The sequence below is a fragment of the Lygodium microphyllum genome, chromosome 15, assembly GCF_053477565.2.
Source record: "Lygodium microphyllum isolate KBCC chromosome 15, Lygodium_microphyllum_v1.1.10, whole genome shotgun sequence".
In the NCBI taxonomy this organism is placed as follows: domain Eukaryota; kingdom Viridiplantae; phylum Streptophyta; class Polypodiopsida; order Schizaeales; family Lygodiaceae; genus Lygodium; species Lygodium microphyllum.
The window spans coordinates 37,406,277-37,428,737 of record NC_141149.1 but is presented as its reverse complement, the minus strand read 5'-3'; the positions used below and the strand labels follow the sequence as shown (position 1 = coordinate 37,428,737).

The 22,461-nt window shown below is 44.0% G+C and overlaps 1 protein-coding gene and 1 pseudogene across 1 annotated transcript in view; both read right to left on the bottom strand.

Annotated features, from left to right (window-relative positions):
* Positions 1-22,461, bottom strand: part of LOC148024438 (alpha-soluble NSF attachment protein 2-like) — a 45,111-nt gene that overhangs the window by 4,134 nt on the left and 18,516 nt on the right. The gene's annotated exons all lie outside the window — the stretch shown is intronic.
* LOC148024441 (uncharacterized) lies at positions 844-12,202 on the bottom strand (annotated as a pseudogene).

Below are 22,461 nucleotides of genomic sequence, written 5' to 3'. Positions count from 1 at the left end.
AGGTATACCTGTGAGACTCGATAACAGGCATCAAACATGATTTTCTAGCTTAAGTTCTATTAGGTATGGTTGTGATCTAATTGCCAAATTGAGCATATACCTTGAAAGAAATTATACTCTTCCAATATAACTCAATCCTAAGGTGCAAACTTTCAAGTTCATGAAATTTTCACATTGCACCTTGTTCCTTTTGCCCTCTTATACCACATAGCTTGTACACTTGTCCACTACATGCCCAATGTCAAATCCTTCACTGCTAGTGCCATAGTCACAATGCCAAGAGCTAGGTACCAACATTAGAGTTCATGGTTCATCATAACACCTCCAATTAATCATGATGCCTTACCAACAAGTGACTTCATTCTAGAGGTCTTCGTCACATCGCCATTAACTCTAGACACTCCAAATTGCTGCATTTTTAACTCCACACAGCTTGGCAAGTTGTTCTTCATCATTTCCATTGCTGCATTTGCTGACTTCACTCCTCCCTGGACTGGTACAACAGCTCATCTTCATCATAATTGTATGTTTCCAGCTCCTCTTGCCAACACAACACCCAAGCAACAGTTCTCGGCCATCAACCACTTTATGGAGGCTGTGTTTGCAACAAATTTATGCCATTTACAGCAAGTTACACGTTACACCCTCTTTATCAACCCTACATCAAACACCTGCGTTTTTATGTTTTCTTCACTTTTGAAGGGCTACCCAACAGATGCCTGTTGTCTGCAGCCACTTACATGCAAAGAACTTCACCAACATTCTTCTCCAGTTGGCTGCCCAGCAGACATCTTGATGTTAGAGATTTGGTCATCTCTCAAGCACAAGCATGTACAGGCCAGTTTAGGCAGTTTCACGATGTACAACAGGTAAAACAACAGTTTTGCAACCACCAGCAGTATAGGCAGGTTTCCAAGTTGGGCATGCTGGACAGGTCAGGAAGATGTGCCTCATGGCAGGCTGCGTTTTTTGCAGCAGATTTATGATTATTTTGTTGTTTATTGTTGTTGGCCAGTCATACAGCAGTCGGCCAGTTCTATTGGCCGATTTGGTCATTATTTATTATTTTAGTCATCCTATTTAAGCCCCATCACACACACACTTCAGTTTTCCAGCAGGTTGAGAGAGATCTCTGGCTGGTTATACTCACACAGCCCTTTGTACATATCTGCCTTTAGTATTCAGCATTCATTCTCTACAATCTTCAACATTCTCCCTCTCTCTCTCTCTCTCTCTCTCTCTCTCTCTCTCTCTCTCCATGTTCACTTCTTTTTTTCAATCCGATCATACGCTTCCACATTCACTGCACTCTGACATGGTATCTGAACCATGTTGAAGGGCAGATCTAACGAGCAGGTTTCAGCACAACACCATGGCTGCATTTTCAACATTTGAGGGCAAGCCGAGAGAGCTGCGCATGGACACAAAGCTGAAGCGATTGGAGACCCATGGAAAGGGAAGCGATTTTACTATTATAGATGCAAGTTTAGAATGCAAGCAAGGCAATCACATCTAAGGACATGGTGATTACTTTGTTGTAGCAATTGCCCCCTAGATTCAATGCATTATATTTTGCCTTGATTGCTTAAAGGCAAGGAGACCCTTAAGTAGGAGCTAGTTCCTATAGTCTTGGAACAAGAGGAACCAGGTGCAAATTCTCAAAAACCAAAGGCTCTTACAGGTCAAGCTTCTTTCTTTCTTACAATCCAATCATATGTTTTCAGCATTCGAGGGCAAGCAAGGAGGATTGCACGTCGACACAAAGCTGAAGCGACTAGAGACGTGTGGGAAAGGAAGTGATTTTACTGTTACATATGCAAGTCCAAAATGTAGGCAAGGCGATCACCTCTGAGGACATGGCGATTACTTTGTTGTAGCAATTGCCCCCTAGATTCAGTGCATTATAGTTTGCCTTAATTGCTTCAAGAAGGGGAGACCCTTAAGTAGGAGGAGCTAGTTCCTATGGTCTTGGACCAAGGGGAACAAGGTGCAAATTCTCAAAAATCTAAGGCTCTTAGATGTCAAACTTCCCAAAAGAAGGGGAAGTAAAAGCACAAGGAAGACGAGAACAAGAAGGATAAGAAGTCCACTTGCCACATCTATGGTACGGCACGTTGCTAGAAGAATGATTGCCCCAAAAAGGATAAGGACACCAAGAAAGCGGAGAAGAAGACTACGAAGGACTTTGGAAACCCTGCAAAAAATACTAGAATCTGTAAAAAACAAGAGCTTCATAGTGAGATGCTTCAAAGTAAAATGAAATAAAAAGTAAAGCTAAAATGAATAAAAGATATGTGAATGAATGAATGAATGAATGTAGCGCAAGAGAAATTAATGAAATTCTAAAGCCTAAGTAGCCTAAGGGTACCCACCATCATGCACAGCCATCAACAAGAAATGGTCCTACGTGAGGAAATGATCTTAGGTAGGGGTGCAAAAAGAGACCTTGGAATGGATGTATAAAGTGCGAATGGAGTGGTATTAGCAAACCAATCACCCAAACCTTCAAGAATACTGTAAGGCAAGGGCAGATGAGGCTGTGTCCATGTGCCACATGTCCAATGGCATGTGTGCCAAGAGTAGATGGGGCAACAGCAGAAGGCATAGCCCTAATTGGTTATCCAAGGGAACTAGAGCAGTCATGGCTTACTATGGTTTCCTAGCTAGGAGAACCTCGTCCTTAGTGCAACACTCCTTGTCTACATGGTCTGATTTCTAGCAATGTGTGCAAAACCTATTCTTAATTAGGGTCCTACTGCCAAGTGGATTTGGTTTCTCTGGTATCTTTGGTTCGGTATGAGGAAGGGATGTCGCCTCCTTTTCTTGAGTTGCCTTCCCAACTCAAGAATTATTATCACCTCCAGTGTTCCCCTTTGTAAAGTGGTTACCAAAGCCCCCTCTGAATAGAAAACCGAGGTCTCTTGTGGACTTGGTCATGCAACATCACAAAACACAAGAACTAGCATTTGAACTCATAGAAGATCAACAATCAAAGCACAAAATGAAAGTGAAAGTATTTAGAAGGCATCTTGTTCAAGGAAAATGTAACCTAATCGTCATTTGACTTTGGGGAGCCAATAGTGGCGAACTTGGTGAGTAACCACCTATATTCCACCAACTTGGCTTTCAAATCATCCCCTTTCTTAATAGAAAACTCATGCAGTTCATAATCGAGATTGATGTGTCAAGTTTGATCTCTCACCACATAGCGGTCAAGGAGATGACTTTGTTAGCTTGCTATTTTATTAGTCACTAGTCTTCTTATTGTGAGCTTCATCAGAGTCTAATGAAGACATTGGAGCTCTGACTATGCATTTCTTTTCCAAACGAGTGTCTATTGTGTTCACACTGTTCATGGAACCAATTATCCAACATTGTCAATGGCCAACACCTCACATTCATTTCAAATTCAACGTAGATTTATCTTCTCTTCCTGCTATCTCTCTCTTCTCTTTTCTCTCCATGTTCATGTTTCTCTTCCGTTGCACACTCTCACTATTAGTAGGATTGTCAACTTCTCTTCTTGCTATCTCTCTCTTCTCTTTTCTCTCCATGTTCGTGTTTCTCTTCCATTGCACACTCTCACTATTAGTAGGATTGTCAACTCATGTGTGAGCCTGTGCATGCCTGTCAGGGCTGGGCACACTTACCCTTATTTTAGGCAATATTGCAATGACTTATTTGTGGCATTTTATGCCAGGGATTTTATGCCAACCAGCCGGCATTTAATGTTGGCCAACCAAGTGCTATTTTAGGCCTATTTCATGCTTATTTATTGTGGGGCTTCTCCTCCTCTTCAATCATCATCGTTCATCAAGTGGACTTTTGGTTGGAGAGAGGAGCTGGTGCCACTACCCACGCAGCCAGTGACTCACCGTTGTATGCAACTATCTCATGTTTGGTATATGGATTCCATTTTCCGAGCACATCTATGAGTTCTCTTCTTTTGTAGTGTTCTTCTGTTTTCTCTCTCTTCCGTCTTGCATCCAGCAGTTTATTTCAGCACTTGTCTATGCTTCCATTGCTGCACCACTTTTGACATGGTATCAAATTGCAAGATCTAGGTTCTCTACTGATTTCAGGTCTTTCCCCTCATTTGCTGATCAAGTGACTATTTGCTGCTAACCATCATGCAGATTTCCCTCTGATTTTTCTGCATTTTTTGTATTCATTGCAGCATCAGCTGGCATCAACCCTCCTAAGATTTGTGTTTTCAGCCTGCACCCACCTGATTGCCTCTAGCAGCCCCTATACTGCCAGCGCCTGCTGTTTCTACTCAGATTTCTTGCATTTTCAGCATCTGATACTCCTCCACTACTCAGCAACATCTTCTACCTGTTTTCTTGTAAATTTTGGTACTTGTAGCATTGTATTCTTTTGTGATCAGCATGTGAATATTGCATGTGAACTCTCTTATTGTGCAGCCGTTGTTGTTTGGTTGGTTATCTTCTCTCTCTGTCTACCTTCTATCTTCTCTTCTTATCCTCTCTACATGGCTCCTCCGTGCACTTCTACAAATGATAGTTACATGGACCTAAGTATCTTACATGGAGTGTTGTGATGAAAGCCTGGTTTGTGCAAAAGCGGATTTGGTACATTGTTTGTGGAGCTATTCCCCGTCCTCAATATCCTTCTCTTCTTCCCGAAGATTTTTGGTGAGGGCAGCCATGAGGAAGCTGTAATTACATGGGATATGGATGATGCATATGCCTATTCTCTTCTTTTTTTATGTATTTCTAAAGAAGTCCTACCGAGGTTACCTCCTACAAGACATCTCCCAAAGTATGGCCAAAGCTTCAGATATTGTACGAGGCACCTTCCACGATGGGTGCAGTGACTCTTTATGGCTAGCTTCAGTAGATGAGGTTTGAGCCTTAGGATGCCATTCGGCCATTTCTACTCCGTGTTACAAAGGTACAAGACTAGCTTTGACACATGTAGTCTACCCTTCCAGAGGCACTAGTGGGAATGGTACTCTATAATCTCCCCCCAAAGTTTGATGGAGTGACAAATACTTTGTGGACCTAAGCATCATCTACACTTGTGAGCTTTACACATGTCCTTGATGCTACTTGCGCATGAGGTATCTTCGCATTTACACGAAGGCTTCCGTCTCATTATGGAGGTTCCAGTGACAGCTTCAGAGAGGGGCGACAAGAAGAAAGCTCAGTGTTATCACTGTGGTAAGAAGGGCCATTTACGAAAGGAGTGCAAGGAGTTAGCAACCTCACGAAAGGAGGAGAAGAAGAAGACGACGAAGCAGGATGCAAGCTCCTCTAATGACTCATCCTCTTCCTTAGCCTCTGACCTCGATACTCGAACCAAAGAGAAGTCCAAGCCGCAAAAGGGATCTACTTCTTTGGATCGAGGAAAGGGATTGGTGGCCCCTTTCTCTGTTGCTTTCTAGTCCATGTGATGCAGTTATCCCTCATGACTCTCTAGTACTAGAGAGAAAGTGTGAGCGGGTGGTAAGATGGAGCAATCGAGCCTCATCTACACAAGTATACAAGGTACACACATTCCAAAGCGAGACATCCCTGACGCATCGACCAAAGTCTGGCAAGTTCAAATCCTGGAGCTGGGATTGGCATCCGTGTTCATAAGGGGATGGTACTCGACAGAGAGCCACATTGGCTCCTAGTCTGGTGCTCACATGAGGAGTCACTTTGGCGATCTGGCCAAGGGTGGGGAATCCATAGTCACATATATTCATAGGCATTCTTGATAGGCTGGCATTGTATGCTACGAATACATAGACACGATATGGTTCTTCTCTATTTTTAAGAGTTGGTACAATCAACATCAGCGTCAAGTTCTCTCTAAGGCACCTTCAATCACCCACTGCTTGAGTATCCATGGTTCTACTTCGGTGGTTCTATATTATATAGACTGTGATGTGTAATTATCATTGTATCATTGTATTGTATTAGATCACCCATGATCTGAGAGAGTGTTAGAAAGATTATCAGCACATGTCAGTTTGTGCATGCCTATTAGGACTGAGCACACTTGTTCTTATTTTAGGCATTATTGTAGTGATTTATTTGTGGCATTTATGGCATTTTATGCCAATTGACCAACATTTAATGATGGCTGATCAACTACTATTTTACTCCTATTCCATGCCTATTTATTGTGGGGCTGCTGCTGCTGCTGCTCCTCCTCCTCCTCCTCCTCCTCCTCCTCCTCCTCCTCCTCCTCGGTCATCATCATTCATCAAGTAGAATTCTTGTTGAAAAGAGAAGATAGTGCCAATGTCCACACAACCAGTGACTCACCGTTGCACACAATTGTCACGTGTTTGGTACACGGATTCCATTTCCCGAGCACGTCTCTAAATTGCTCTTCTTTTGCAATGTTCTGTTGTTTTCTTTCTCTTCTGTCTTGTGTTCAACCATTTATTTCAGCACTTGTCTATGCTTCCATTGCTGCACCACTTCTAACACTCACATGGTATCACCACCTAGGTGAGGACATGGCTTCCAAAAGAGGAGAGCATATCTAGATTGTTGTTTGGAGAAGATTTGTCACAAAGAACGTGAGCTTGCTGTTGTTTTCAGATCTTCTACCAAGTATGCAAGACATCTATAACCTTTCTTTGCAAGGTATACCTAATTTTCCCTCTGTTCGGGCATCCCAATACCAAAACACAAGTTTTGTATGTTTGTAAGTCTATTCAAGAGATGGAGTACCACCAATTCAATGCATTTGATGACTCCAATGCAAAAACCGTATTTTCGTTTGAGGATCGGCATGCTTGTCACTCCGAACATTGCAAAGAGCGATGAAAGAATGGAGGTCAAAGCCTCGTTCCAATAGGAACATCATTCTAGCAAGTCTCAAAGGTCAAAGCAGCTTTTTCCTCCTCTCACTTCTTTACATGTCTCCAATAGGGGCCATCCTTTGGCCATTGTATTGCTATGATGGCACTCTCTGTAGAAGTGTTAGTTCTTCCTTCACTACCCAAAGATGATCAACTAGACGGGTCGAACTACTCCCTTTGGTCATGCAAAGTGGGGTACATCCTCGATACTTTTGACTTATGGGATTTCATCACTACTTCCATTTCTCACCCTATGGACGATCTCGCCATTCGTTCTAGTATGGACCAAGTAGCTCTATGGGATTGGCTCAGTTCTCGAGCTAGGTCCTTTCTTTTTATGAATCTATACAATGTTGTTCTTGTTCATGTACACAGGTTGCAAATGGCAATGGAGGTGTGGACAAAGCTCTCGTTACTCTATCATCAGAAGAGCTTTCCCTACCATATCGCCTTGGAGAAGAAGCTTGGGATGCTCTTTGCTAATGACTCTCCTTCTATGAAGGACCACATCAACAAAATGGTCCATAGATGATATATGGGATGAGCTTGTATCCCTTGGTTGGACTATACCCTCGGAGGATATGGTGATGATTCTCCTTAGCCAGCTGCCATCTCCTAAGTATGATGTTTTCTACACCAACCTTCTGTTAACAGTCATGTGTCTTGTGTGGTCATCTCTTGCCTGTGAGCCTCAATTTGAGTTAGACAAGGACATTAGGAGCTTTGACATTTTATGTGTTTTAGACACTTTAGATGGAGGGCACATTAGTACATTTCTTTTTGGGCACTTTTGGCCATTTTTAGGATTTTGACCCTATTTAGGATTTTGCCACTTTTTGCCTATATATAGGTGGCCTACCCTCCTACTATCATTATCCATCATTGATCCTTGGTGATCAGCAACCCTCCTCATTTTCTCATTGCCCTGCTACCATCTGACGCCCACACTGACACATAGAGCTGCATGTTGGAGCTAACTGTTGCAGCCTTGTACCTTCAACCATTACAGTCACATTGTTCCTTCTCTCTCCTGCATTCTCTCTGTCTCCTCCTCTCCATGTTCACTTTCCTCTTTCTGTTGCACACACTCACATGGTATCAAAGCCACGTGTGGGAGCCAAATATTTCAAAGAGGAGCACTCTGTTCGTGGTTCCGGCCATTTTGATAGCCAGTTTGGAGACTGCACACCTGCGTTTTGCATTAAATAGTGCAGGGTGGCCTGTTCCTTGCCTACGTTGTCAGTGTTTTCCCCAACAGTCTACGTGCTGCACCTTGGGGGCCATTATTCAGACTGGGTGTGGAACCGGCCTGTTCACTGGAAAGGGCGGTAGTGTACAACCAAAATATATAAATGCTTTCACCCAATTTAACAGTTGCCCACTTTACCTGAACTTAAAGACACAGAATCAAGAAGAAATACAGGAAGCTAGAATGCTCCTGTTGCCACACCGACACCTTGTTGGCCCCTAAGTTAGCCGCCCCTTGCGGTATTTCTTTATTTTTAAAAAGAGAAATTACAATGGGCTGTCTTTCACTTATTCTGGGTGAAATTTGGCAGCATAACAGTACAATTACTGACCCAAATCAAGTTGACCAGGAGGGGAAACTCTGCCCAAGTCTGAATCTTCTGGTTGGAGTGCGGAATTGACCATTTCAGCCTGCTGTATTTACTGGTTCAGACCTGTTCTGAGACCTGTTTACAACTCATATTGTTCCCTGTACTGTTCAATAGCTATGCTTTCCCATGGTTTATCCGGAATAGGCAATGGCTGTAAAAGCCCTGGTGCTTTTTGCCTGTCAAACTTGACCTTCTGGCAAATCAAACCATCCTTGGGAAAATAATGCTCATGATGTTGTCCATTGATAAGTTGATCAAAGATCCTTGCAAAATCTTCATCATCAGCATACTGTTCCTTCATATCATCAAGCTCATGATGATAAGGAATTGACACAGCTGAAATTTGTGGCTTCCTTGACAAAGCATCAGCCACAACATTCTTTTTGCCTTCCACATGCACAATCTGAAAATGGAACATTGACAAAAAGTTTGCCCAATGCATATGCTTTTCTGACAGCTTAGTCTGAGTTAAGAAATAACGCAATGTCTGATGATCTGTCTGGACAACAAAATCTGCCACAAGTAGGTAGTGTTTCCAGCAAGAAAGCGCATGAATCACAGCCAGCAATTCTTTCTCATAGACCTGCATAGTCTTCTCTGGCCCTCGCAAGATTCTGCTTTCATAAGCCACTACTCGGCCATCTTGCATTAACACTGCACCAATGCTATTGCCACAGGCATCACATTGAACAACAAATGACTTCCTAAGATCTGGCAGAATGATCACTGGACTAGAAGTCATCTTTTCTTTAAGAAGATTAAAAGCTGAAATCTCTTTCTGTGTCCACTGGAAAGAGACTCCTTTCTTCTGTAAAGCATGTAAAGGTGAAGCAATCTCTGCAAAATTGCGGATGAACCTCCTGTAGTAAGAACACAAACCCAAGAAGCTTCTAATATCATGGACAGTCTTCAAATCTGGCCATGTTCTAATTGCTTCAACCTTAGCACGATCCATTCGGACACCATCCTTTGACACTATGTGCCCCAGGAACTGGATTTCTTCCAAGAAGAACTCACTCTTCTTGCCATTGATAAGCAACCTATTACTGCAAAGCTCATCAAAGACTGCTTTCAAGTGTTCTCTATGCTCCTGTTCATTCTTTGAAAAGACAATCATGTCATCAAAGAATGTACCAACAAACTGCCTATATGGACAAAAAATCCTGTCCATCATTCGATTAAACGTAGCAGGAGCATTAGTAAGTCCAAATGGCATTACCAAGAACTCATAGAGACCAAACATGGTCCTAAATGCAGTCTTATGCACATCCTCTTGCTTAATCCTGATCTGATGGTATCCACTCTTCAAATCTATCCTGCTGAAAATTGACGCTCCTTGCAAACAGTCAAGGATGTCGTCAATTCTTAGAATGGGGAACCTGTTCTTGATGGTACTCTTGTTCTACGCACGATAATCTATGCACATGCGCCAAGAGCCATCCTTCTTCTGCACTAAGAGCACTGGTGAGCAAAAGGGAGATGAACTTGGCTGAATCAGCCCTTTTTCTAACAGCTTATTCACTTGGCTCAATATCTCTTTCTGTTGGGCTGCACTAACCCTATACGGAGGTCTATTTGGTGGACTACTGCCTGGCACCAAATCTATTGCATGATCCTCAGACCTCTCTAGTGGCAACTGTGATGGTAATGAGTCAGAAAAACAATCACTGAACTGAGACAAGAAAGCAGACCTGTCTCTATTTAACATAGAGAAATTTGACTCATCATTATCCTTGAAATCACGTGCAAAAATCAAGTACGCAGAAAGATATTTCTTTATTACAGATGTAATGGCAAAAGCCGATACAACAGGTACAGACTCTCCTTTAAGCTTCACATCAAGCACATGAGTCTTTCCCCTATGTTCCAAAGTCAGGGTCTTGTTAAAGGCATCCATCACACCATGCTTTCTGAACATCCATGGCATTCCCAATAAGACATCACAACCTTCAAGTGGCATGATATAAAATTCTTATGCATCAACATAAGACTGTACATGAAGACGCAACTTTCCAAGAATGGGTGTCACAGACTCTGAGTGACCAAGACATGCCAACCCTGCCTCTGCTGTGTAGCCCATCTCATCTGCTCTGATGCCCAAAGTAGAAGCCAACTCTGGTGAGATAAAGTTTGCCTTAGCTCCTGGATCAAAGAAAATAAGTCCATGTTGATCCCTAACTTTACCCCAAGCTCTGCAGAGCTCATTAGCATCCGAGTGTGGCTTGTCTCCCAACATATCTGGCACTAAACCTACTGAAGGTTTGGGCTTCTTTCCTTTCCTGTCCTCTTTATCATCATCAGCTGGTCTCTTATTCTTGTCCGGATAGTTAGACACAATATGACCAGTCTGCTCACAGATAAAGCACTTCCTCTCAGCCATTAAAGCCTTTCTCTCTTCAAGAGACTTGCGCACAAAAGGTTTCTTCTAGTCCTTTGGCTGCTGTCCAAAGAACTTGGATGGCTTCTTCTTGAACTGCCAAGGTTTACCTGCGCTTTGAGAATTCTGATAAACCTGTTTACCAAATGGCTTCTTTGCTGAAAATTTTTCAGATTTATCCTGTTTAATGCTGCCGCCAAAACCACTTGATTGTCCCAACAATAATGCATTTCCTGTGGTAGCATTCTCAATTAACTGAGTCAAAGTGGTGACCTTTGTCTTTGTACAATAATTCCGGAGTTCCTTGGGCAGCCCACAGCAATATTTCTCTATCTGCTCAGTCAATGGCACAACCCTGTAAGAAGTGACTGGAAGCAAGGCCTCCCAAAACTTCTTGTTATAGTCTTCCAAATCCTTGCATTTAGATGCATCCAAATTGTGCCAAGCCGACATAACATCGATCTCAAATTCATTGGTCAACCAAGCAGAAGCAAATACTTGCTTAAAATAAGTCCAAGTGGCAGGAGCCTGTCCTTGCATCAACAATGTACTCCACCACTGACTAGCATTGTCTTTAAGAAAAGTGGCAGCTTTCCGGACCTTAGAAGGCTCTGTAAAGTTCCCTCCTGCAAATGCGGCATCAAACTGCTGTAAGAAAGAGAGAGCCTTAGTCCTATCTTCAAATCCTCGAAAGATGTCAAACTGTACGGCTGCACCACCTTCCTTGTATGGCTTTGGCTTCTCATGAGCCATCAAAGGATCCGTAGGATATGCCTGTAACATAGGAACACTAACAGATGGCATAGGAGTTGCCGGACCACTGACTACAGGGCTTATAGACACAATACTTGCTTGCTGGTTTTGATAACCAGCCATACCAAAAGTGGCCTGTGGCATGCCAAAACTACCCTGAACTCCCTGAAATCCAGGTTGCATGCCTATATTGCCATACATGGGGTTTGGTATAAAACCCTGTGTACCCCCAAACACTGTTCCTGGTACATAAATCTGGTTTCCAGGTGCATAACCAGCCATACTCTGAAATACAGATCCACCTCCAAAGTACCCAAGATGTACAGAGGTCGGTGGGAAAACCTGTGGTAAAGCCTCAAAACTGTTTCCCTATCCATTTAGGCCAGCATTTGGCTGTTGTAAAGTGGCAGGCTGAACTGGCAATGCCTGTGTAACTAGTGTTTCCGCCACCTGTTCCTGGACAGTCGGAACCAATCTTGGAGTCTCCATTGACTCCGCAAGCTGCCTTGGTGTTTCCATTGAATCTGCAGCATGCTTACCCTTATCCTAGACCTCTACTGGATCCAAAATCTTTGCAAATGGCTGCAAAAATGCCAAAAACCTTGGATTCTGCATCACTTGAGTAAACATACTCACAGCAGCAACTAACTGAGTCTTGAAAGTGTCTTCATCCATAGAAGAAGCCGTAAGAACTTGTGGCTCAACCATAACAGGAGAAGTAACAAACTGTGGAGGTCTAGAAGACTCTCCCACCTCATGAACAACAGAGATCTCCTGTGATGAAGACGCTTCCTCTCTGGTGTCTTTCTTTCTATCAGCCATAATGCACAATCATGTGTCTTACACCCAAACAGACCCTGGCTCACTCTTTAGGGAAAAAGTGATTCGATCCCGGCAATGGAAACCATGTAACCGGCCTGTTCACTGGGAAGAGCGGTAGTGTACAACCAAAATATATAAATGCTTTCACCCAATTTAACAGTCGCCCACTTTACCTGAACTTAAAGACACAGAATCAAGAAGAAATACAAGAAGCTAGAATGCTCTTGTTGCCACACCAACACCCTATTGGCCCCTAAGTTAGGCGCCCCTTGTGGTATTTCTTTATTTTTAAAAAGAGAAATTACAATGGGCTGTCTTTCACTTATTCTGGGTGAAATTTGGCAGCATAACAGTACAATTACTGACCCAAATCAAGTTGACCAGGAGGGGAAACTCTGCCCAAGTCTGAATCTTCTGGTTGGAGTGCGGAATTGACCATTTCAGCCTGCTGTATTTACTGGTTCAGACATGTTCTGAGACCTATTTACAACTCATACTGTTCAGCCCACTGTAATTACTGGTTCAGACCTGTTCTGAAACCTGTTTTCAGCTCATATTGATCCCTGCACTGTCTTGCATCATCTGTGCCAAGTGCCCCTTGATTTTGACATCAATTGGGCTCTGAAATACCCTCTGAACAGTCCAGAATCAGTTCTGGTTTAGTGCTGTTTCAGGCACTTGCTTGGTGAGGTTACCACCCTCACCTATTCCTGCTTGTGGGCAGCAAACAACTGCTCCTGTTCCTGAAGAAAGAAGGCTCTTGCCTCATGCAAAAACAGCATATTCCACACAGTTGTACCTGAATCAGAAGAAAGGCCCTTGATTCTGCAGCATAACCATATTGTCAGGGAGAGAGAGAGAGAGAGAGAGAGAGAGAGAGAGAGAGTAGGAAGCAAGCTCAGCCCTCTGTGCATCATAGACAAGGTAGACCAGCTCTCAAGAGCTCTCCATCTGCAGCAATCCATCTCCCTTTTACCAAAATGAGCCCCCCATGTATTGAAACTCGTTTTTGTGCTACCCTCTCTCTCTCTTTTGGGAATTTATGCCCAAATTGTGACACATGGCATACATGTAACAATTTTCCTGTTTAAACCTTTCGGTCTAAAATTCTCCATCCTCGGTTCAAATTTTGACCTCGGCACAGACCAGAGAATTAATCCTCGTACAAAAACGAAGATAATGACGCGAACAGATTCTGAGGTCCAAAAATAGTAACTCCCTAAATTTTAGGAGTTGCTTCCATTGCATCCCACTAGACTTCTGACCATCTTTGCAGACTATGGCTACATCCAAATTTGCAATGTAGCTCAACTGAAAGTGAATTTCCACTGATGACCCCACATGGACTAATCTCTTGAAGATTTGTCAATCTTCACTTTGAACTAGTCTCTTCCATGCTAGTTCTTCAACACACTTGTCCATATACACTTTCACGAGTCTCTTCCAGGCTTGTCAATCTACAGTGCTATCAGTCTCTTCCAGACTTGTACTAGACCTTAACTGTCCAGTCTTGACTCACTAGACATTCCTATCTGTTTCACATACTGGCCATGCAACTCAAGCGTTTAGATTTCAAGAGGGATCCTTCCAAAAAGAAAAACCAAATAAAATATGTAATAAAGAAATCAACAAAAAGGTAATAGTTGTCACAGTCTTGTGACAGGGTGACTTGTCCAGTAGGTGATTGAGCCCTCCTCCTTGCTGCATTTCATGTGCAAGAGGTTGTTGAGAAACCCTTCACCCGCAGTTTGCGTTTTTGCGTTTCTGTGCTTTAAGTTTAGGGTTTGCAGCCCCAAAAAGGGGCGCCATCCTAGACTGACTGTGCCTATTTATAGGCCACTCTCATTCATTCCTTACGACTGATTCATTCAGTCTGTCACCTCTTCTCTCCAGCCTCTCCACTATCCTCACACCCCTTCAGGAGGACATTGCAGTTCGTGGTTCATGGTTCGTGGCTATCATCATCATCTTCCTTGTGCTACGGCACCCTTGTTCCCTTATATCACATTCACTTCATGATTCGGAACTTCATCATTCCATTCATCAGAGTTTCTTCTCTCTTCTCTTCTCTTCTCCATGTTTGCCGAGTTCACTCCGTGTTCCTCTCCGCAAACCCTACTGTCTCGTTGGTACGTCATCTTTTAACATGGTATCAGAGTTGGATCTGCTCAAACAGCGGTAAAGATCCTCCACTCCAGTGAAGGCAAAGACCGGTGGCGCGTTCGGCATCCACTTCTCTTTTTCTTCCGCTGCATCAAAATCTCGTTTTTTGGAGATTTCAGGTTTTTCAGCTTGCTGCCCACACCCCTTTCACCGAGGACATCGCAGTCTCAACTGCCCCTTGCTGTTATCTATAGTCTAGCGCCTGTTTCCAACCTTCCACCCGCAGTTTGCAGCTGTTTACAGCAGAATGACTATTGCTGATCACTCTCCATTCAGAAAACAATCTCGTTTTTGCAGATTTCAGGTATTCAGCTTGCTGCCCATACCCCAAACGCAGAGGACATCGCGGTCCAAGCTGGCCATTGCTGTCTACAATAGTCTGGCACCTATTTCCAGCCTATCACACACTGTTCAGAGCTGATTTCAGCATATTGACTGCTGCTGCTTTTTTTTCCTGCGTTTTTAGTCTTTCTCTCTCCTGCAGGCTGTCCTGCCTGCGTTTTTAGTCTTTCTCTCTCCTGCTGCCTGCGTTTTTAGTCTTTCTCTCTCCTGCTGCTTGCATTTTTAGTCTCTCTTTCTTACAGGCTGTCCTGCCTGCGTTTTTAGTCTTTCTCTCTCCTCACCTGCGTTTTTCTACTGGTTACAACCTCTTATTGCTGGTCGCATCCTCCTCCCACTGGCAGCGCACATCCAGCCCTTCCACTACCCTCCCACCCCTTGAGCCGGACATTGCGGTTCGTGCTTCACACTGCCCTCACACCCCTTTAGGCAGACATTGCGGTTCATGGTTCATGGTGACTGACCTCTTCTTTCTTCAACAAGGCACACTACTATCCATGGCTTCTTTACCAACAGATGACCAGACTACTGGGTGCTCCTACTATAGCATCACCGGACACACCACCGATGATTGCCGACTTCAACCTTTGCTCCCCACCCCCCCGGAGTATATGCGTCTTCCATCAAACACTCCTTGTGCCACCTCTCCTTTCTGGGCCACAAAGATTATTATGCATCGGCTATCAGAGTACTATGCTCAAGGCAATAAGACACATCCGATGCGCACTAAGTCCTTTCGAGCACATGGAGGATCAATTGGCACTATGACCTCTTAGAGATCGTCACAATGCCAGCGGCATTCTCCCTCCACTTATTTTCAGGTACAGTGGCTTCCATGACCTACAACTCTGCAGTCCGCTCCATCGAGAGACAGAGATTGTTTGATACCGTCTCCTCGTCAGTCTGCTTCTTCGAGAGATAGTGGTTGCTCGACTCCTTCCTCTTCTTCGGCTACCCAATCTGCTCCACTAAGAGACAGCAACTGTTGCCCACCTCTTGCTCATTTTGAGCCCCACCCTTCCCCACCCTCGACTACTCAGGTTCGAGAGGCTACCTTTGGGTCTTCGGCACAACCAACGGTACTTCCTTGGTCATCAAACGTTTTGGAGTCCATGATCCATGAGTTTTTGGATTCCCTATCTACTTCAGAAGGGGATTCAAAGGGGGATGTTATTTCTTTTCCCTCAGAGGGGGCATCTACTTCTTCTTCGACTTCAGCGAGGGCCCCTCCACCTCCCACCTCAGAGGGGGAACCTACTCCACATGAAGTTCTTCACCCATCCTCTACTTTCTTGGGGTGGCTGTCTTCGACCAATCATCTCTTCTACTGATACCCATGATCTTCGGATACCACCTAGATTGGGACCTCGGAGGTTCAGCCGCGACTTGGTGATGAGGCCTTCATATTCCTTCCAGCATGGATGCACGGAGCTAGTGGCTTCTCTCCCAAGGTTGTATTTCGGGTTCTCCAGTTCACTCTGTCTACTGGTCTTTACTGCAGGTTCCTTTTCCGGTGAAAATCTTGGATCGTAGGGATCCTCTACATCTTCTTCCTCCTCTTCATCTTCTTGCCTTGGAATCAAGTACGAGCATATCCTTATGGTTTTCGGCACCACACAAAGTCCGACATTCCTCCTATGCATTGCATGTTTTCATTATCTCTATACTAGGGCGCTTGGGCAAGTGAACAATTTCCCCACGAGGGACACTGTCCAAGTGGCACCTGCTGCATGTGCATTCTTCAGTACGTGGCATTGCATCTCCACCTCACTCTTCTCTTGTTTCCCCTTTTTGGGCCTGAGAGGGGGTGTTGAGAAACCCTTCACCCGCAGTTTGCGTTTTTGCGTTTCTACGTTTTGCGTTTAGGGTTTGCAGCCCCAAAAAGGGGCGCCATCCTAGACTGACTGTGCCTATTTATAGACCACTCTCTCATTCATTCCTTACGGCTGATTCATTCAGTCCGTCACCTCTTCTCTCAAGCCTCTCCGCTACCCTCACACCCCTTCAGGAGGACATTGCGGTTCGTCGTTCGTGGCTGTCATCATCATCTTCCTTGTGCTACGACATGATTTGGAACTTCATCATTCCATTCATCAGAGTTTCTTCTCTCTTCTCTTCTCCATGTTTGCCGAGTTCACTCCATGTTCCTCCCCGCAAACCCTACTGTCTCGCTGGTACGTCATCTTTTGACAGAGGTTTCTACAGGTTACTGATGGCTGTTTTCTCCTACAGCAGCCCTGTGTTTCAGGCACGCAACCCCCCCATTTGGCTGGGCGGCAGGCTGGGTGGCACCATTGCAACCTGGGCAGCAGATTTTCTCTGTGGGCAGCACAATTTCAGGAGGACCAAACTTGTGTTTTCATGCAGGCAGCCTGTTTGCTTTTGTGTTTTTTATTCCAGGTTGATGTCAGCCATTCTCCTGCTATGTGTTGACCAGGGGAGGCTGTGTATCACTCCCAAGACCTGTTTTCTGTGCTGTGCTTCCCAAGATCATGAGGAGTTTTTTCAAGGTTTCCTGTCTACTTTGAGTCTTTCCTTTATGCACAATCTCTTTTCTTCATCATCGATCCACCATCCCCTGCGGCTTGGTCCTTGGTTCCTATTGCTTCTATGCAGCTTATGAAATATCGATACTTCCTCGCTATCGTCTCAAAGTTGGATTAGAGGCTTGGCTCCCCCATTCTTGACTAGAGTTTTCAGGAGTGATCCGTTTGAGGCCTCTCTGTTTCCCTTGCCCTTTGGTGGCCTTTCATTTGCTCAGATTTTTATATGGAGAGGGGATCTTGTTCCTTGGCTAGCATTCTTTATCGACAGACTTCATCGGCATTGGCACTCTTCCTGCCACTCTCAAATCGCATCTTCTTTGGCCTTCTACCACATCCAAGATTTGAGAGGGGGTATTAGCGGTCATGTGTGTCTTGTGTGGTCATCTCCTAGCTATGAGTCTCAGTCCGAGTCACATGAGGACATTAGGAGCTCTGACATTGTATTTTTCTATCATTTTATGTGTTTTAGACACTTTATGTTATAAGATCCGAGATACACACTCGACCTTCTTATATACTTAAAAGATATATGGTGAATATTATGCTGGTGCAAAGAGAGAACAAATGAGAGAAAAGAAAGATGTAGAGAGAAAGAGAGAGAGATAAAGAGATTGGCAACACACTAGGGACTGGAAGATGGGCCACCCCCCCCCCTTATGGAGTTATATTATTGACAAGGAGCAAGCTCCTCCATTACACATAAACCAGTTCTTAACTTGTAGATCTTGGGAACAAAATCACGGTTCCTTGCACAGTATACAACCGGCTAACACTTGCATAGCTTGGAAGTTGGCACCTTTTGATCCTTCTTGAGTCTCTCCTTCTCTCCTACATGATATATGTAGGGATCTCCTCTTGAAGCTTGATTTCGGCAGAGCTTCCGCAGCACTTACACAACTTGAGGGTTGGCAAGCTTGAGCTTACACAGATCCTTGTACAGTATACAACCGGCGAGCCATTGCACAACTCGGAAGTTGACTCCTTTGATCTTCTTGATTTCTCTTCTTCTCTCCTACACAATATGTGTAGGGCTCTCTTCTTAGTGCTTGATTTCAGCAGAGCTTCCCCAGCACTTTGTAAGACTCGAACAGCCTTCTCTCCTCCTCTTGCATGTATGCAAAGTGATGCTTCCTTCTCCTCCTCCACACCCAAGGAGGGCCTCCCTTTTATAGACTCCAAGAGCCTCTCTTCTTAGAGAGAGCCTTGAGTGGCAAGATTGTAAAGGTTGATCTTCATGCAAGACGTGGTTGTTTCAGGACTACTCTGCAGCACCAATTTTGGAATCTCTCTCTGTGCGTTGCTCGGATGGAAAAACGCCCAACACAAAAGTTGTAGATCTCGCCATTTCTGATAACATTCGCAAGCCGTTTTTAGAGATCGGCTTTCTATCGCAAGATATTTTAAAAATGGATTCACCATGTAACTTTTTAAACTCTATTCTTAGCTTATGGTCCATGCAACCACCTTGAGCCATAGATAAGGAGAGTTCATTAGATTGCCTTGGGCCTCAACCTTAAGATTGACTTCCACACAAAAGCTTGTGTCATCTTAGACCTTAGAAAGAAAAAATCACTTTTCTCCTCACTTCCAGAGGATCACGTCTCTCGTCTTTCTTAGTGAGAGAATTACCTCTCTCGTTTTTTCTTAGTGAGAGAATTACATCTCTCCTTAATTTATTAAGAGAAAAAAGACCTTAAACCTTGACTTGTAAGGGAGAGGATGACCCTAAATGAATGCAATGCTCATTATACACAAATAAACGTTCCTAGGCGTCCCTGGATGCACACATAAATACATATGCACAATACTAATGCACTTCCTCTTCTTAGAACTCAATCCATTTTCATTTATGTGCAACTCCTTGGTTCTTGTGTACAATTTTACACTTGGCAGACACTTCCTTCCCTCTTCATAACTTGTACTGCCTGTACCAGATATCCCCGTCACGGTGCTCTGATCACCCCATTAAGTGATGCACTTGGAATACTGGTCTCTAAATGGTCTCATGGCCATGCTAGATCATCATCAACACTTAAAGAAAAGTGAATCATTAATTTATTGACATAAATTACTAAATAGAGAATGTGTAATAAGCAATCAATTTAGTGACACTTTAGATGGAGGGCACATCACTACGTTTTTTTTTGGCACTTTTGGCCATTTTTAGGGTTTTGATCCTACTTAGGGTTTTGCCACTTTTTGACTATATATAGGCAACCTATCCTCCCACTATCATTATCCATCATTGATCCTTTGTGATCAACCAGCTCTCATTCCCCTGCTATCATCTGATGCCCATACTAACGCGTAGAGCTGCATGTTGGGACTGATCACTGCAGCCTTGTACCTTCAACCATTGCAATCACATTGTTTCTTCTCTCTCCTTCTCTTCTATTCACTTTCCTCTTTTCGTTGCCCACTCTCACACCTTCTTACATCGAGAGTACATGAGACTCTTCTTTGGAAAGAGTTAGCTTCACTTATCTGTGACAAGCAACCCTAGGAGATAGGAGCCAATGGATCCGGCTCTACCAAGGCATTTACTATAGGTGCAAGAGGGAAAACAAGAAGGGAAACAATAAGAGAAATAACAACAAGAAATAGAATAAGAAGTCAAAGCGTAAGTGCCCACATTGTGGAAAGGGCTCTCATCCAAAGGATAAGTCTTGGCAAGAGTACCCTCGTTTAAAGCCAAAGGAAGGTTTGAAGGATTCAAAGGCTACCCCTACTACTACTGAGTCTATCTTTGTTCATTTGTTTGAGGTTGAAGCTATAGCACTTGCTTCTTCCACTGAGGAGAAGCCATGGCTCATAGTAGGGCCTCTTTACATATAACCTACCGACAACATTGCCTGCATGATCTTCGTTCCAAAGGAGATTACAACACCATTGGTGGCAACTCTTCTGTGCTAGTTTGTGAAGTGGGGATTATTCCACTTTTGCCAAGTAGACAGGCTTCATCCGTTGAAGTTCTTTATGCACTAGATCTAAGTTTTAACCTCTTTCTATCAAAACACAGCTAGGTATATGTGTGTGTTGAGCTAAAAAATGCATTAGCTTTACTTAAACAACCCCAAAACTTATTTAATTAATGAAGAAACCTTGTTTATTTAAAAGAAACACGATCCTAGAGAGCTTCTGTGTCCCATAAGCACAAACCCACTTGGGAGGGCCCAAACATTCTATAAATACGTATGCTGCCCTCCATTCAGCCCTCAATCTTGTATTTGCAAATTTCAAGTGTTTCAGCTTGTTGCCCACACCCTGTTCGCGGAGGACATCTCAACCAAAACTGTCCCTTGCTATCTACATCAGTTGGAGCCTAATTTCCAGCCCTCTTCTCGCAGTTTGAAGCTGATCCCAACCAAACGACTACTGTTCCTGCACAGACCTGCTACCGTATTGAATGCACCATAAGCAAAAGATGGAAATCCCTGCATCTAAGAGATCAAGATGTGTATGTAGCTAGGGATAGTAAGGGGGATGCCCATCATAGCCATCCCAATGGGAAAAGATGTATCTACATGAGAAAAGGTAGAGGGAACTATGTTAGAGAGTGGCATTGCCTGTAACGAAGCCCCATAGTGAAGAGTGGCTTGTGGAAAAGGGTAGGTGACAGTGTTAAGAGGTGGGATGGCCCCTAATGAGACATCGCAATGTGAAGTGGTAGGAAAGTATGAGTATGGAATAGAGTCTTTGTGGCCCAAAAAAGAGAGGTGGCATAAGGAGTGCCTGGTGGAAGACGCATATACTCCGAGGGGGTGGGAAGCAAAGGTCGAAGTCGGCAAGCATTGGTGGTGTGTCCGGTGATGCCACAGTAGGAGCATCCAATAGTCTGGACATCTGTTGGTAAAGAAGCCATGGATACCAATGTGCCTTGCTGAAGAAGGAAGAGGTCAACCACCATGAACCACGAACCGCAATGTCCGCCTCAAGGGGTATGAGGCCAGTGTGAAGCACGAACCGCAATGTCCGCCTCAAAGGGTGGGAGGACAATGGAAGGGTTTGAAGTGAGCTGCCAGTGGGAGGAGAATGTGACCAGCAGTAAGAGACTGAAATCTGCAAAAACGAGATTGTTTTCTAAATGGAGAGTGATCAACAACAATCGTTCTGCTGTAAACAGCTGCAAACTGCGGGTGAAAGGCTGGAAACAGGCACCAGACTATTGTAGACAGCAATGGCTAGCTTGGACCGCGATGTCCTCCGTGTTTGGGGTGTGGGCAGCAAGCCGAAAACACCTGAAAACTGCAAAAACGAGATGATGATGCAACGGAAGAAGAAGAGAAGTGGATGCGGAACCCGCCACCGATCGTTGCCTTCACTGGAGTGGAGGATCTTCACTACTAGGTGCGTAGATCCAACTCTGATACCATGTCAAAAGATGACGTAATATTGAGACAGTGGGGTTGGCGAGGAGGAACACGGAGTGAACTCGGCAAACATGGAGACGAGAAGAGAAGAGAGAAGAAACTCTGATGAATGGAATGATGAAGTTCCGAATCATGGAGTGAATGTGATACAAGGGAACAAGGGTGCTGTAGCACAAGGAAGATAATGAAGACAGCCATGAACCATGAACTGCAATGTCCTCCTAAAGAGGGTAGTGGAGAGGTTGGAGAGAAGAGGTGACGGACTAAATGAATCAGCCATAAGGAATGAATGAGAGAGTGGCCTATAAATAGGCACAGTCAATCTAGGATGGCGCCCCTTTTTGGGGCTGCAAACCCTAAACGCAAATCCTAAACGCAAAACGCAAAAACGCAAAAACGCAAAAAACGCAAACTGTGGGTGAAGGGTTTCTCAACAAGCATGACGCTAAATATCCTGTGCAAAAGCCTTGTCAACTGTGGTAGGCTCACGAGCCTAAAGAATCTATGACATGGCTATGACATAAGGGCGTAGTTTACAGAGAGTGAACTATCCCGTTGGACCTATAATCTAGTTCATCTGTCACAAGACTGTGACAACTAGTACCTTCTTGTTGATTTCTTTATTACATATTTTATTTGGTTTGTCTTT